At 46.7% G+C, this 15,028-nt stretch overlaps 1 pseudogene; it reads left to right on the top strand.

The window, feature by feature from the left end:
- The first annotated feature begins 12,631 nt into the window (after window positions 1-12,631).
- Window positions 12,632-14,570, top strand: LOC112135144 (large ribosomal subunit protein eL43-like; annotated as a pseudogene).
- The last annotated feature ends 458 nt before the right edge of the window (window positions 14,571-15,028 follow it).

The raw sequence follows: 15,028 nt of genomic DNA, 5'->3' as shown, positions 1-15,028 counted from the left end.
CTTTTAACAAGGGAGGCAACGCCAGGTGCAGTGGCTTACGTCTGTAATCCCAGCACTTTGGGAGGCTGAGGCGGGCGGATCACCTGAGGTCAGGAGTTCAAGATCAGCCTGGGCAACATGGTGAAACATAGTCTCTACTAAAAACACAAAATTAGCCGGGCGTGGTGGCACATGCCTGTAATCCCAGCTACTCGGGAGACTGAGGCAGGAGAATCGCTTGAACCTGGGAGGCAGAGGATGCGGTGAGCCGAGATTGCACCATTGCACTCCAGCCTGGGCAACAAGAGTAAATCTCTGTCTCACCAAAAAAAAAAAAAAAAAAAAAAGAAGAGAGGCAACAACTTAATGGAGTTTAAAGATCAGTTTCAAAATCAAAATGTATTATTGGAGAGTGAAAACACTAAGTGAGACAATTGTCTGACACTACTATTGTAGGACAAAGAAAAAACTCACATAAGTTGGGTGCTGTGGCTCACTTCCTGTAATGCCAACACTTTGGGAGGCCAAGGCAAGAGGATTGCTTGAGGCCAGGATTTTGAGACCAACCTGGTCAACACAGTGAGACCCCGTCTCAACAAAAATAAAAATAAAAATAAAAATAATTAGCTAGGCGTAGTCCTGGCTACTCGGGAGGCAGAGGTGGGAGGATTGCTTGAGCCCAGGAATTCAAGGCTGCACTAAGCTGTGATTGCTCTACTGCACTCCAGCCTAAGCAACAGAATGAGACCTTGTCTCTAAAATAAACAAATAAATAAATTTTAAAATAAAAAAACCCCACTTAACTACATGGGTATATGTGTTCATATCTTTTTATATACTTGTATACATTTTACTGGTATAAAAATTCTGCTGGTATAAGTGTTATCAGCTAACAGCTGTTCCTTTGGGGGAGTGTGGTGAGCTCTACCTGTTCACCTTCTTTAGTGTCTGACTGTCTGATATGAGCTTATCTTTCAAGAGAGGCAGTTATTGTAGTGGTTAAGAATGAGAGGAATACCAGAGTCAAACCATCTTGTTCTTTTTTATTGTTTGTTTGTTTGTTGTTTCAGATAAGGTCTTGCTGGGTCGCCCAGGCTGGAGTGCAGTGGTGTGATCATAGCTCACTGTAGTCCCTATCTCCTAGGCTTGAGCCATCTTTCCACCTCACCCTCCAGAGCAGCTGGGACCACAGGCACATACCACCACAGCTGGCTAATTTTGTTTTGTTTTGTTTTGTTTTTAAAGCAGAGATGAGCTGGGCGCGGTGGCTCACGCCTGTAATCCCAGAACTTTGGGAGGCCAAGGCGGGTGGATCACGAGGTCAGGAGTTCAAGACCAGCCTGACCAACATGGAGAAACCCCGTCTCTACTAAAAATACAAAATTAGCCAGGTGTGGTGGATGCCTGTAATCCCAGCTACTCGGGAGGCTGAGGCAGGAGAATCGCTTGAACCCAGGAGGCGGAGGTTGCGGTGAGCTGAGATCACACCATTGTACTCCAGCCTGGGAAACAAGAGCAAAACTCCATCTCAAAAAAAAAAAAAAAAAAAAGCAGAGATGAAATTTCACTGCATGGCCAGGCTGGTCTCAAACTCCTGAGCTCAAGCAGTCCTCCTGCCTCGGCCTCCTAAAGTGTTGGGATTACAGGCATGAGCCACCATGCCCAGCCTTGTTTGGCTTCAAATTCAGATATGTGTCTGTGTGTTTCTGCATCAGATACTGAAGCTATGGCAGTTTATCTGTAGAAGCAGATTGACAATAACAATAAAACTAGACTTATAGGGTTGTTTGGAGGGTTAAATGAAGGGGTCCCTATACTTAGCACAATACTTAGCATTCAGGAAGCACTCAGAAAAGGTAAACGATCATTATTATATAAGTAAAATATATATATATGTATGTAAACATAGGCTTCTTACCAAAGGACAGGGGTAACATGAGGTTTGCACATGCATGATACATACAGCTATAAAAAGAATGTGAGAGGGGAAAGGAAGAAAGAAAAGAAGAAATGACTGCTTTTCATAGCCAGCTCTGAAAGCCCCTGTCCCACATAATTTTCCACTATTCTCTCAAGAAGGGCAATTAAATAAAACTCTTGCCAGGTATAGTGGCTCTCACCTGTAATTCCAGCTACTTGAGAGGCTGAGGTGGGAGGACCACTTGAGGCCAGGAGTTCAAGACTGGCCTGGGCAACATAAGAGACCCTGTCTCTAAAAAGATGGAAAAGAAAATTAGCAGAACGTGGTGGTGTACACCTGTAGTCCCAGCTACTTGGGAGGCTGAGGCTGGAGGATCATTTGAGCCCAGGAGTTTGAGGCTGCAGTGAGCCATGATTATGCCACTGTGTTCCAGCCTGGGTGACAGGCAAGACTATGAGAAGGAAAAGAAAAAAGAGAAGAGGAGAGGAGAGAAGGAAAAGAAAGAGAAGAAAAAGAAAAGAAACAAAGACAGGAAAAAGGAGAGAGAGAGAGAAAAAAAAACTCTGGTGCGGGAGGAGGTAAAGTGCTTAAAGGCCCAGTACAGAGTCCACCCCCACACATGGCTTCAGCGAATCCATGACACCATGGATTCACTAGAGAAGTGACACAGGCTTATCTTCTCTCTTGACCTACCAGCTTCTGAGGTAGAAAGGAATTTGAGCTGTCCCAGCCATCCACCCATCCATTGAATATTTATTGAGTGCCTTTTGTGTGCCAATCATTGTTCTAAGTCCAGAGATACAGCAGTGGACAGAGAAGACCAAAACAAAACATCAAACAAACAAAATCTCACCCTCAGAGAGCTACATCTGGATGAAAGTAAATAGACACTAAAAATGAGTAAGACTTGTGGAATGCCTAACAGTGATAAATGCTATGGAGAAAAATGAAGGAGGGAAATGTTTTAGGGATGATTAGGATGGGTTGCAATTTTAAATAGGATGGTTGGGTAAGGTCTCACTGAGCAGGTGACATTTAAGTAAGACCAGAAAGAAGTGCAGTAGAGACCCCTGTAGAGGGAAGAGCAAGTGCAAGGACCCAGAAGTAGTAGTGTGAACAGCAAGGAGGGCAGCAGGGCTGGCAGGAGTGGTCTAGACCAGTGGTCCTCACAGGGCCATTTTGCTCCTCTCCCCACAGGGGACATCTGGCCATGGCTGGAAACATTTTGGGTTGTCACAAGTGGGATGGGAGTGTGCACTATGAGAGTCGGGGATGCTGTTCAACATCCTACAATGCACGGGACGGTCTCCACATTCTCCAAGGAATGATCCTTCCCAAAACGTCCAGAGTGCCAAAGTTGAGAAGCTCAAATCTAGACTTACGAAGAGTCGTAGGAGATGACGTCAAAGAGATAACAAGAAGTGGGGTGGGGGATGGAGGAGGGGGTGTGGAGAGGGAGATCACCAAGAGCCCTGTAGGGATCCTAAGAATCTTAGCTTTTTACCATAGGCCAGATGGGAAGCCACTGGTTGTTGGCAGTGTTTAGCTGGTGGAATTTCCAAGTCATAGGGAGAGGAATACCAGGGGGTCCTTGATCTTGGTCCCAGGCGCTGACTCCCTCTGGCTTCCTCTGGGAGGGGCCACACTTCAGGGGCTGGAAAGTATAAGAAAGGTGATTTTTAGTCATTAAGCAGGACTCTATCAGCAGGTAAAATCACTGCTTTGCTGGGAGATCGTTAATCTTCATTCTGTGAGAATAACCAACCCAGCCTCCCTTAATTACTAGGAACCATACATAGTCTGGACTTGATCACAACAGAGGAGTCAACGTTTCATTTCACCAAATGTTTCCTGAAGGCTGGTTGAAGTACAAGGTTAGTGTTTGGATGTAAACCTTGCCTTCTAGGAATTTTTTTTTTTTTAGACGGAGTCTCACTGTGTCGCCCAGGCTGGAGTGCAATGGCACAATCTCAGCTCATTGTAACCTCCACCTCCTGGGTTCAAGCGATTCTCCTGTCTCAGCTTCCCAGGTAGATGCAACTACAGGTGGTCACCACCATGCCCAGCTAATTTTTATGTTTTAAGTAGAGATGGGGTTTCATCATGTTAGCCAGGCTGATCTCAAACTCCTGACCTCAAGTCATCTACCTGCCTCGGCCTCCCGAAGTGCTGGGATTACAGGTGAGAGTTGCCGTATAAGAATTTTTAATGTAATGAAGGATAGGAGAGGAGAGAAAGATTAACCCCCAGATTGATACCGCCAACATTCACAGAGCACCTGCTGAGATTAGAGGGGGAATGAATGCAAGCAGGTAAGGAAGGGAGGATGTTCTGGGAGGAGATGGCATACGCACACATCCCACCATGTGGTAACATAAGTGCAGTTACAGAGGGGGGCCACTGGGCAAAAGGACTGGCTCAGCCATGGCAGCCAGTGGCACAGAAGAGGTGGTGTTTAGGCCTTAGAGGACAAAAGAGTGCAGGTGGTGAAATTATGAGGGAAAGGTGTCCAAGCAAAGGGCAGAGAGCCAGTGTTCTCAGGAGCTCACCTCTGTAGATTTCTGGACCACATCCTTCTAGATTGTTTTACATACACTCACACACACACACACACACACACACACACACACACACACACGTATATTTATGTATGTATATGTTTTCTTTATATATATATACACATATTCTTTATATAGGTATATATATTTTTTATATACACTATATCTGTGTGTGTGTGTGTGTATATATATATGTATGTATACATATATAGTCTGGCTCTGTCACCTAGGCTGGAGTGTAATAGCACTAACTTGGCTCACTGCACCTCCTGGGCTCAAGTGATCCTCCCACCTCAGCCTCCCAGGTAGCTGGGACTACAGGCACGTGCCATCATGCCTGGCTAACTTTTGTATTTTTTTTGGTAGAGATGGGGTTTCACCATGTTGTGAAACATGGTGAGATCAGGCTGATCTCGAACTCCTGGGCTCAAGCAATCCACTGGCCTCAGCCTCCCAAAGTGCTGGGAATACAGATATGATCCACTGCATTCAGTCTTACATTCTTGTAGATTCTCATTCAGAAGGCCTGGATCCCGTCCAAGAATCTGCATTTTACACAGCTCCTGGGACCTGCAAACCAGGTGTTTCTCTGCACCTTGCAAAGCTCTGCTCCAGGAAACAGAAAGCAGGGTTCAGGCATCCAGCCTGGTGTGGTGCTTCCAAGAGAAAGGTATCCAAATGCTGCTGCTTTGAAAGGCAAAAACCAGGGGTGGCTGGCCTGCCAAACATGGCCACATGAAGTCAGTGGTTTTCAGCCTTGAGTGGCCTGTCACTGGGGAAGCTTGTTAAACGTATATCTGAGTCACACCATAGACTCTCTGCCTCAGTCTCCTGGGGTGATCTGTTTGGGACCCCACCGGGGGACTCACTGGCCCTGTGGCCTGTCTATAACTGAGACACATTTTGGCCACACTGAGCTCCCCTCCAGCCCCTAGAATCTCAAAAACACTAAGAGCCCCACACAGTGTCCCATCTATTTATTTTAATCACAATAGCTGCCTTTTATTGAGCATTTACTAAATGCAAAACTCTGTGCTGAACACTTTACATTTATAATCTTCCTTTAAGTCTCACAACAGGCTGGGTGTAGTAGCTCATGCCTGTAATCCCAACACTTTGGGAGGCTGAGATGAGAGGATCACTTGAAGCTAGGAGTTTGAGACTATCCTGGGCAGCAAAGCAAGACCCCCATCTCTACAAAAAAGAACAATAAAAACAAAAGAAAAAGTCTCACAACAACCTGGCAAAGGAGGAAGTTTTGTGGTTTTTTTGTTTGTTTGTTTGTTTGTTTGTTTTTTGAGTCGGGGTCTCTCTCTGTTGCCAGGCTGGAGTGCTGTGGCATGATCTCGGCTCACTGCAACCTCTGACTCCCTGGTTCAAGCAATTCTCCTGCCTCAGCCTCCCAAGTAGCTGGGATTACAGGCACGTGCCACCACACCCAGCTAATTTTTGTATTTTTAGTAGATGCGGGGTTTCACCATGTTGGCCAGGAGGGTCTCGAACTCCTGACCTCGTGATCCGCCCACTTCAGCTTCCCAAAGTGCTGGGATTACAGGCATGAGCCACCGCACCCGGCCAAGGAGGAACATTTTTATAAGGAAACTGAGACATAGCAGTCAGTGGTAGAGCTAGGACACAGACCTAGGCTTGCCTGACCCCAAACTCAAGCTCTTCAGCAGTTTCCTGCACCACCTCCCTTCGGACGCCCTGCTGTGCTTTCTGCTGCTAGTCCCCATAGCTAGATTGCAAACTACTTGGGGCAAAAGTTGGATCTTAGGCTGCTTGTGTTCCTCAGACAGAATTTTCTTGAAATAACTGGGGTTGCTTCTCAAAAAGAGTCATGAGAGCTCTTTCTGGACCCTTCTCCCTGGTCTGTGGATTCCCAACCCCCTTAAACAGTATCTTTCTCTTCCAGAGGGGAGCTCAGTGAGCTCCCAGGGTTCTTTTATTATTATTATTTTTTTTTCCAAGACAGAGTCTCTGTCACCCAGGCTGGAGTGCAGTGGCGCGATCTCGGCTCATTGCAACCTCTGCCTCCCAGGTTCAAGTAATTCTCATGCCTTGGCCTCCTGAGTAGCTGGGATTAGAGGTGCCTGCCACCATGCCCAGCTAATTTTCTTTTTTCTTTTTTTTTTCAGTAGAGATGGTGTTTCACCATGTTGCCCAGGTTGGTCTCAAACTCCTGGGCTCAAGTAATCCACCCAAAGTGCTGGGGTTACAGGTATGAGCCACTGTGCCTGGCATTCCTCTTTTATTTATTTATTTATTTATTTCCTAACCCACTAGGCAATCAAGGATTTTCTTTAAAGAGATGCACACTTGCATTCACCCAGGCTGAAGTTCAGTGGCATGATCATAGCTCACCACAGCCTCGAATTCCCAGACTCAAGCCATCCCCCCGAGTAACTGGGACCACAAGTGTGCACCACCATGCCCAGCTAAGTTATTTTTATTTATTTTTTTTAGAGACAGGGTCTCACTATGGACCAGACATTACCCAGTCTGGTCTTGAACTCCTGGCCTCAAGTAATCCTCTCGTCTTAGCCTTGCAAAGTGCTGAGATTACAGGCATGAACCACTGCACCCTGCTAGCACCCAGGATTCTAAGCTCCCTGCCCTGTGGAGCTTACCAGAAAGGCCTTGTATTTGAGTTCTCAACTTTACCTTCTTTTTGACATGTTCTTTCTTCCTCGGCTGTGAGGTCCTGGAAGTAGTAAGACTGGCTTCTTACCATTTGTCTTCCCTAAAGCGGCACATAGCAGGCTCAATAAATTCAAGGAGGGCTGATTTATATGCATTCAGATCTCAGACTTCTGTGAATATAAATCAAGGACCATAATTTTTTTTCTCTAAATTGCATTCATTGGTATTTAATTTATTGAGCATTTACTGTGTGCCAGGCACTGGCTCAGGTACTAGGAGTTCTGTGGTAAACAAGGTAAATGAGTTGCCTGCTCTCTAGGGCTTCCTTCTAGTGGGGAAGACAGGTAACATACAAACTCTTAGCAAAGCCAGCTTCTGTGGTGGCTGGGGAAGATGGAGAACAAATAGAACTGGAGGCCAGAGGGGCCTCTCTGAGCAGGTGTCATCCGAACTGACAACAGATTAATTAAAATGAGCCAGCTGTGTCTGAATCAAGGAAAGGGCATTCCAGTCCTGAGACCAGGACCACTGTGGCCTGTCTGAGGATTCACAGATGCAGCTATGGCTGGAACTTAGTGGACGAGAGAGAGGTCAGAGATGAGCTGGGAGATGCAGGCCCTTCCTCACAGACCATGGTGAAGAGATTAGAGTTGGTTCTAACCAAGATGGGAAATCAGTGGAGTGTTTTATGCAGGGTGATGATGAAAGATCCCCAGCTGCTTGGAGAATGGACTGTAGAGAGGACAGAGTGGAAGCAGAGACGAGTTAGGAAATGACTCCCATGGTCATGGTGACAGGTGATGGGGTCTTGGACAAAGATAATAGAAGAGGAAGCTGAGAGATGTAGACAGACAAGACCTTCAGATGTAGTGGATGTGGCAGGGGTGGGACATGAGGGAAAGAGGAATCACGAAGGATGCCCTGGTTTGGATTAGGTAGATGGGGGTGTCATTTTCTGAGATGGGGAAGATAGAGGAAGAACAGGTTTGGGTGGTGAAATCAAGCATTCTGGTGTGCTCCTGGGCCAAATAACGACCTCGAAAGATGGCACGTGTGAATATATGACCTCATATGGCAAATCTGATTAAGTCAAGAATTTTGAGATGGGAGATTATCCTGGAGGACCCAATGTAAACACAAGGGGCCTTATAAATGAAAAAGGGAGGCAGGAGAGTCAGAGTGCTTCGATATGAGAAGGAATCAACCCGCCATTGCTTTGAACTGGCTTTGAAGGTGAAGGAAGGGAACCCCAAGGTGAGGAGTTAAGACATCCTCTAGGAACTGGGAAAGGTAAGGAAATGGTTTCTCCCATCGAGACTCTAGAAGGGACACAATCTTGCCGACACCTTGCTTTTAGCCCAGAGAAAACCCAATTGGGACTTCTTACCTCCAGAACTGTGAAATCATGCATTTGTGTGGTTGGTTTTAAGTCATTAAGTTTGTGGTCATTTGTTACGGAAGCAATAGGAAATGGACACATTGGCCTTACGGACGTCCAGGTGGAAAGACAGGTGGGCAGCAGGCAGGCTGTACTGGCCACAGCCCAGGGTAGAGGCTGGCACTGGAATCCTGAGAGCATTCAGCCTACAGTTGGAACTTAAATCTGAGAGGCTTCGAATCACCTCAGGGCCCAGAGTGAGCTGCAGGGCCCGTGATTAATTCCTGTCGTCTCTGCCTGATACAGGCAAACTTTGGCCTTTCTCTCCTAAGTAGAGAATCTTTAGCTTGGCCCAAGGGACTTGGGTGGGGCTTGAGCTGGACGGGCCTGCTCCTGAGTGAAAGTCCAAAGACCCTGTCGCTCTGAGGGACACTCCCATCAGGCTGTCTTAGATGCCTCCAGGCTAGGTGGGGAGGAAAATGGGAGAGGGACGGAAATGTTTATTATGTTTATTTAGCTCCTACTAAGTCCCAAGCACCAAATTAGAGACTTTATATCTGTGGTTTTAAACCTTACAATAACCCTGGCAGGGAGCTGTAAGCCCCATTTATGAATAGGTAAACTGAGGCTCAGAGGGATCAGATTACTTCTTTAAGATAACACCAGCAGGATGGCCAGCACAGTGGCTCATGCCTCTAACCCCAGCACTTTGGGAGGCCAAGGCAGGCAGATTGCCTGAGCTCACGCGTTCAAGACTAGCCTGGGCAAGATGGCAAAACCCCGTCTTTACAAAAAATACAAAAATTAGCTGGGCATGGTGGTGTGCGCTTGTAGTTCCAGCTCCTCGAGAGGCTGAGGTGGGAGGATGGCTTGAGCCCGGGAGCTGGAGGTTGCAGTGAGCTGAGACTACACCACTGCACTAGAGCCTGGGCGATAGAGCCAGACCTTGTCTCAAATAAAAAACAAAAAATAAAAAATAAAAATAACGCCAGCAGGGAACTGAAGATCCAGAAGTCCACCAAGTTTGAATGAGCTTTAGATGTCCCCAGGGTGCTGCTCTTTCTGCCATGCCCCTCTTCTTGGCTGAGGACTATTTGAGAGTGTTTTTTACCAAAATAGCAACAGTGCCTTGCATTCATTGACCTCTCCCCCTTTCCCTGAGTTATGCATTCAATCTTCACATCAACCTCATTGTTAGGTTTGTTTTTGTTGTTGTTGTTGCTGTTGTTTCATTTTACAGATGCAGATGCTGTGGCTCAAAGGATTAATTAATTTGCTTAAGATAATGCAACACGAGAAAAGCAGATCAGGACCGAATTCCAGAACGATTTTGCTTGAAATAACACTACTACTAATTGTCTCTCTGCACCTCCTGGCTGGTTTCTCTACTCCTTGCCTGCTGACCCTAGTCGAGGTGCTGTGAACATACAAATAGTGCCTGCTACACTAGGGCCTCGGCATTGGCCATAGGCCTGAGGGAGAAAATCATTGAAGAGGCTTTGTAGTCGATTTCAACAAAGAAGGCAATGCCAATGGAGCGTCTTGCAGGAAGCCCTCCCTGACTGCTTCGGTCCACAGTGCTCTTACCTTTCTCTATACACTTACAATCTGTTTCATTTACTTCCTAGCAGACCTTGCAGAAACAATTATTTCATATGATATGTTTCCTCCATAGAATATAAGCTCCTTAAGGGAAGAGATTTTTGCTTGGTTTTACAATGCTGAATTCCAAGTGCCTAGAAAGGGCCTGGCAGGTCATAGGCACAAGAAGTATTGGTCAGATGAATATATACTTCTTGCAACCCACAGAGACTGACGTTGGTCTGGGCCAGGCCCTGCCCTGGCTTCCAGGGATGCAGAAGTGAATCGAATAACTTCCTGCCCTCTGAGCTTATGGGGGAGACATACATACCTGCACATTCACAACAGATTTCATTACACATAACCAAAGTAAAAAGGTGGCCACCAGAAGGGGGACTCGACCTGCTTGTTGGAAGGGTGCAAATGGAAACTAGGGAGGTGATTTTTCCAGACATTCCCAGTGGGACAGGTGGCTGTGAGCCTGTGATGAACTGAGAGCCACCATTGAGTAAAAGTTAAGAGGACAGGCTCTGGAGCCCAACTGTCTGGGTTGAATCTTTCTCTACCAATTACTAGTTGTGTGATGTCATACCAGTGATATACTGTTGAGATAAATGCATATTTCAAGACTCACTGCAGAGATTCCAAACCAGCAAGTCTGGGCTGGCTAGGAATCTGCTTTGTTGTTTTACAAACATGTCATGATTTATTGCAGAGGGTCTACAGACCATGCCTTGAAAAGCTGTGGCCTTCAGGGAGGAAGGGTCATGCTAACCAGCAAACGGGAATGTCACACTGTGTGTCATTGACATTTTTCAGTGTGAAATCACAAACTGTCATTCAGGGTTAGACTTTATACTACCTAGTAAGTGTCATGGAGGAGGCTTCAGGACAGCTGGGGAATTCAACAGGCCTGGTCTCTACCAGGTCATCCCGGGACAACACTCCCCAGCAGCAGATTTCAAGGCATTCTGCCTTCACTTTAGGCCTAGGGTGAACCTGCAGGAGGCTCTCTGCAAATATTCATTGATCAACTGATAGCTTTTCTAGCCAAGCACCAGCTGGCTAGTCTCAGTCCCACGCAGAGGTTCTGGGAGGACTGCAGGAACCCCAGAGAGGGCTAGGGTGCAATGAGGGTGCAAGAGGTGGTACCCAGCTCTGATGTCTCCATGTCTAGACTTGAGCTAGGACCTCACACCCAGGACCCCAGAGAAGCCAGATGGAAATAAGGCCTTGGGAGATGTGAGGGCTCAGAGCCTGCAATCTCTGGACAAACTCCATCTCTTTGAGCCTCAGATGAAATGCAAGGCCTGAGTGTTACAGGTCATTCTTTGTTTGTTCATTCCATAAATATTTCAGCCTCTCTCATGTGCCAGGTTGGACTAGGGAGACCATGGTGAGACAGGTCTCTGTACTCAGTGAGCTTATACTCCAGAGAGGGATCAGACAATAAGGTAATATACATTAATTAATATCAGAAGGTAATGAGAGGAAGACCATAGTCCAGGAGCAGCTACGGCTAATGGCTGTAATCCCAACACTTTGGGAGGCTGAAGCAGGTAGATCACTGAGTCCAGGGGTTTGAGACCAGCCTGGGCAATATGGTGAAACCCTGTCTCTCACACACACACACAAAATTAGCCAGGCATGATGGCGCACTCCTTTAGTCCCAGCTACTCAGGAGGCTGAGGTGGGAGGACTGATTGAGCCCAGGAGGTCAAGGCTACGGTGAGCCATGATCACATCCCTGCATTCCAGCTTGGGTGACAGAGTGAGACCCTATCTCGAGAAAAAAAAAAAAAAAAGAGAGAGAGAGGAAGACCATAAAAGGGTAATGGAGCTGGTCATGGTGGCCCATGTTTACAGTCCCAGCTACTTATCCAACCCACGGCCCATGGGCTACATGAAGCCCAGGACAGCTTTGCACATGGCCCAACACAAATTCATAAACTTTCTTAAAAATTATGAGATTTTTGCCAGGCACAGTGGCTCACGCCTGTAATCCCAGCACTTTGGGAGGCTGAGGCAGGTGGATCACCTGAGGTCAGGAGTTCGAGACCAGCCTGACCAGCATGGTGAAATCCCATCTCTACTAAAAATACAAAATTAGCAGGCATGGTGGTGCATGCCTGTAATCCCAGCTACTAGGAAAGCTGAAGCAGGAGAATCACTTGAACCTGGGAGGCAGAGGTTGTAGTGAGCTGAGATCGTGCCATTGCACGCCAGCCTGGCAACAAGAGCGAAACTCCATCTCAAAAAAAAAAAAAAATTATGAGTTTTATGTGATTTTTTTTTTTTTTTTTTTTTTTTAGCTCATCAGCTATCATTAGTGTTAGTGTATTTTATGTGTGGCCCAAGGCAGTTCTTCTTCAGTGTGGCCCAGGGAAGCCAAAAGATTGGACACCCCTGCTCTACAGTGTTCTTAACAAGAGATCCTGCAGGTTGGACAAGCTTGCTCTACAGTATTCTTAACAAGAGATCATCTAGCCCCTGGGTGGCCGTCTGCACTGTCTGAGGGCTCAAGACTGTGACCTCAGAGACTCTTTAAATGATGAAATCATGGCTATAACTATGGCAAACCTCAATGGAGAATGTCATGCCAATCATAACCTTGTCTCACCTGAGCTGCACAATTACTTCTCAGGTAGGTGCTCCTGCTGTATTAGGGACATTTTACTAATTGGGATGCTGAGACTTAGAGGGTTGAGGCAAGTTGCTCAGGTCACTTATTCGTTAGGCAGCAGAACAGAGATTCTAATCCAGGGCGAACTCTAGAGTGCTGGACTCTTAAATGACACATGGCATTGTTGATCTAATGGGGTTTGGTACCCCCTATCCCCCATCCTACTTTTCTCTAATGCAGGAACTCTTGGATCTGGAGGTCACAGCCTCCCCTGAGAGTGTAAAAAAGTGCTTGCTGGGCAATGGTCCCATGCTGAGGGCGCCCCTCAGGCACATCCTCTGAGCATGGGATTGCTGAGAGCTACAGTCTGGGGGTGGTGAGCCAGATCAGCACAGATCACAGATGCAAACCACCCTTCTAGGCAACCCCTTCTAGAAGGAAGAGTTCCTGGTCCAGAGCTGTGTTCTGTTCCCAACCTACCTCCAGTCTGCCTGCTCCATGACCCCAGACATCTGCTTGAGTCAGCCCTGGGCCTGTGTGGGGGTGGCCCCTGGGCTTCTGTAACATCCTGTGTTCTGCCTTCTGCATACCTATTTTCCATTTCCAGGGAATCTCTCCCATCAGGGTTGGTTTTTACACTCTGGACCAGCCCACAGAACAATTGCAATGGCTCCCTCAGAGGCTCCTGGAGCCATTCCTGCATTACACAATCTCCAGTCTCCAGGGTCTGGCAGGAGCTGCCTTTCTTTCTCTCTCCTGAAAGACTCCAAGTTCTGCTCCTCCGTCAGTTCACACTGGCAGGACCTTCTCCTCCAAAGAGCCTCACTGCTGTCCCACTTCCCTGAGCTCCTGTTCCCTCGTGCTAACTGAGCCACTGGAGGGGACATCCGCCATGTTTGTCTTCCAGCATCCCTTCCCCTCCTTCCTCTGTGAACTGCACTCCTTTTCCTCTGGGAATGGCCCCTCCTCCACTTTCTGAGACTAGTTGGGGCTGCCAATCACACAGTACCTTTTCTCCTGGCCATGGTGGTTGGCCCAGGGTTAGGCACGGGACCCAAAGCAGGCCAATCACAGTCCTTCCCTGGGATTTTTTTTATATGGTGCATAGGGAGAAAAAAAAACTTTGGTTTGGGTTTGCTAAGCTGGCTTGATGGAAGCCAGGCTGGAGCTAACTGCATTCCTGCTTCTCTTTCTCCTTTCTAGATAGAGGCTACCTATCTGAAGTGGGAGAAAATGAAGCCAATACACAGAGAGAAGCAGAGAGAATAAGGAAATGAGCTGCTCATTATTTCAGTCTTTAGAGAACTTGACACCAGCCCCACCTCAATTAATGAGTCAGTTTATTTATTTACTTACTTATTATTTACTTACTGGCTACTTTTACTCGAACTAGTTTGAATTTTGTTTTGATCACTTGCAACTAAGAGTCCAAACATGTCTTCCTGGGCTCAGACCTAGTTCACGGCGACCTGGCTAAATGCACCAAGAAAATCGGAATCGTCAGTAAATATGGGACCCACTATGGGGCCTTCCTCCAGAAAATGGTGAAGAAAATTGAAATCAGCCAGCACGCCAAGTACACTTTCTCTTTCTCTGGCAAAACCAAGATGAAGAATCGAGCTATGAAGATCTGGCACCTGTTCCTGCATGAAGACAGTAGCTAGCAGTGCCTGGACCTACAATACCACTTCCAAAGCCAGGGTAAAGTCTCCCTTCAGAAGACTGAAGGAATTGAAAGACCAGTAGAGGCTCCTCTACTCTTTGAGACATCATTGGCCTATAATAAATGGGTTAATTTATGGAATGAAATTGACTTGGCTTGTTACTTTATTAGACATTCTGATGTTTGCATGTTGTTACTACTGATGTATTGGAGAAGTGTGCTGAGATGGATTCTTGTAATTCAGTCCCTTTTTTAAGTAGTCAGATGATAAAATATGGCATAAGAATATAAGCCTTCCAAGTTAGGTATGTGTATTAGGTTTGTATAAGTCTGTTCCTGCCAGTTTGACTTTGAGATACATTGGAGCAAACTGCAAACTTTAGTTTTTAAATTACAGTTAATATTAAAAAAAAAAAATGTTTCTAGGCTGGGTGCGGTGGCTCACGCCTGTAATCCCAGCATTTTGGGTGGCTGAGGTAGGTGGATTACTTAGGGCCAGGAGTTCAAGACCAGCCTGACCAACATAATGAAATCCCGTATCTACTAAAAATACAAAAATTAGTCAGGCATCGTGGTGCACTGTAATCCCAGCTACTTGGGAGACACAGGAAGGAGAATTGCTTGAACCTGGGAGGCGGAGGTTGCAGTGAGCTGAGATTGTGCCACTGCACTCCAGCCTGGG

Source organism: Pongo abelii, chromosome 8 (assembly GCF_028885655.2).
Source record: "Pongo abelii isolate AG06213 chromosome 8, NHGRI_mPonAbe1-v2.0_pri, whole genome shotgun sequence".
NCBI lineage: Eukaryota > Metazoa > Chordata > Mammalia > Primates > Hominidae > Pongo > Pongo abelii.
Note: the sequence above shows the minus strand (reverse complement) of the source record. Positions and strands in the feature narration are given on the sequence as shown.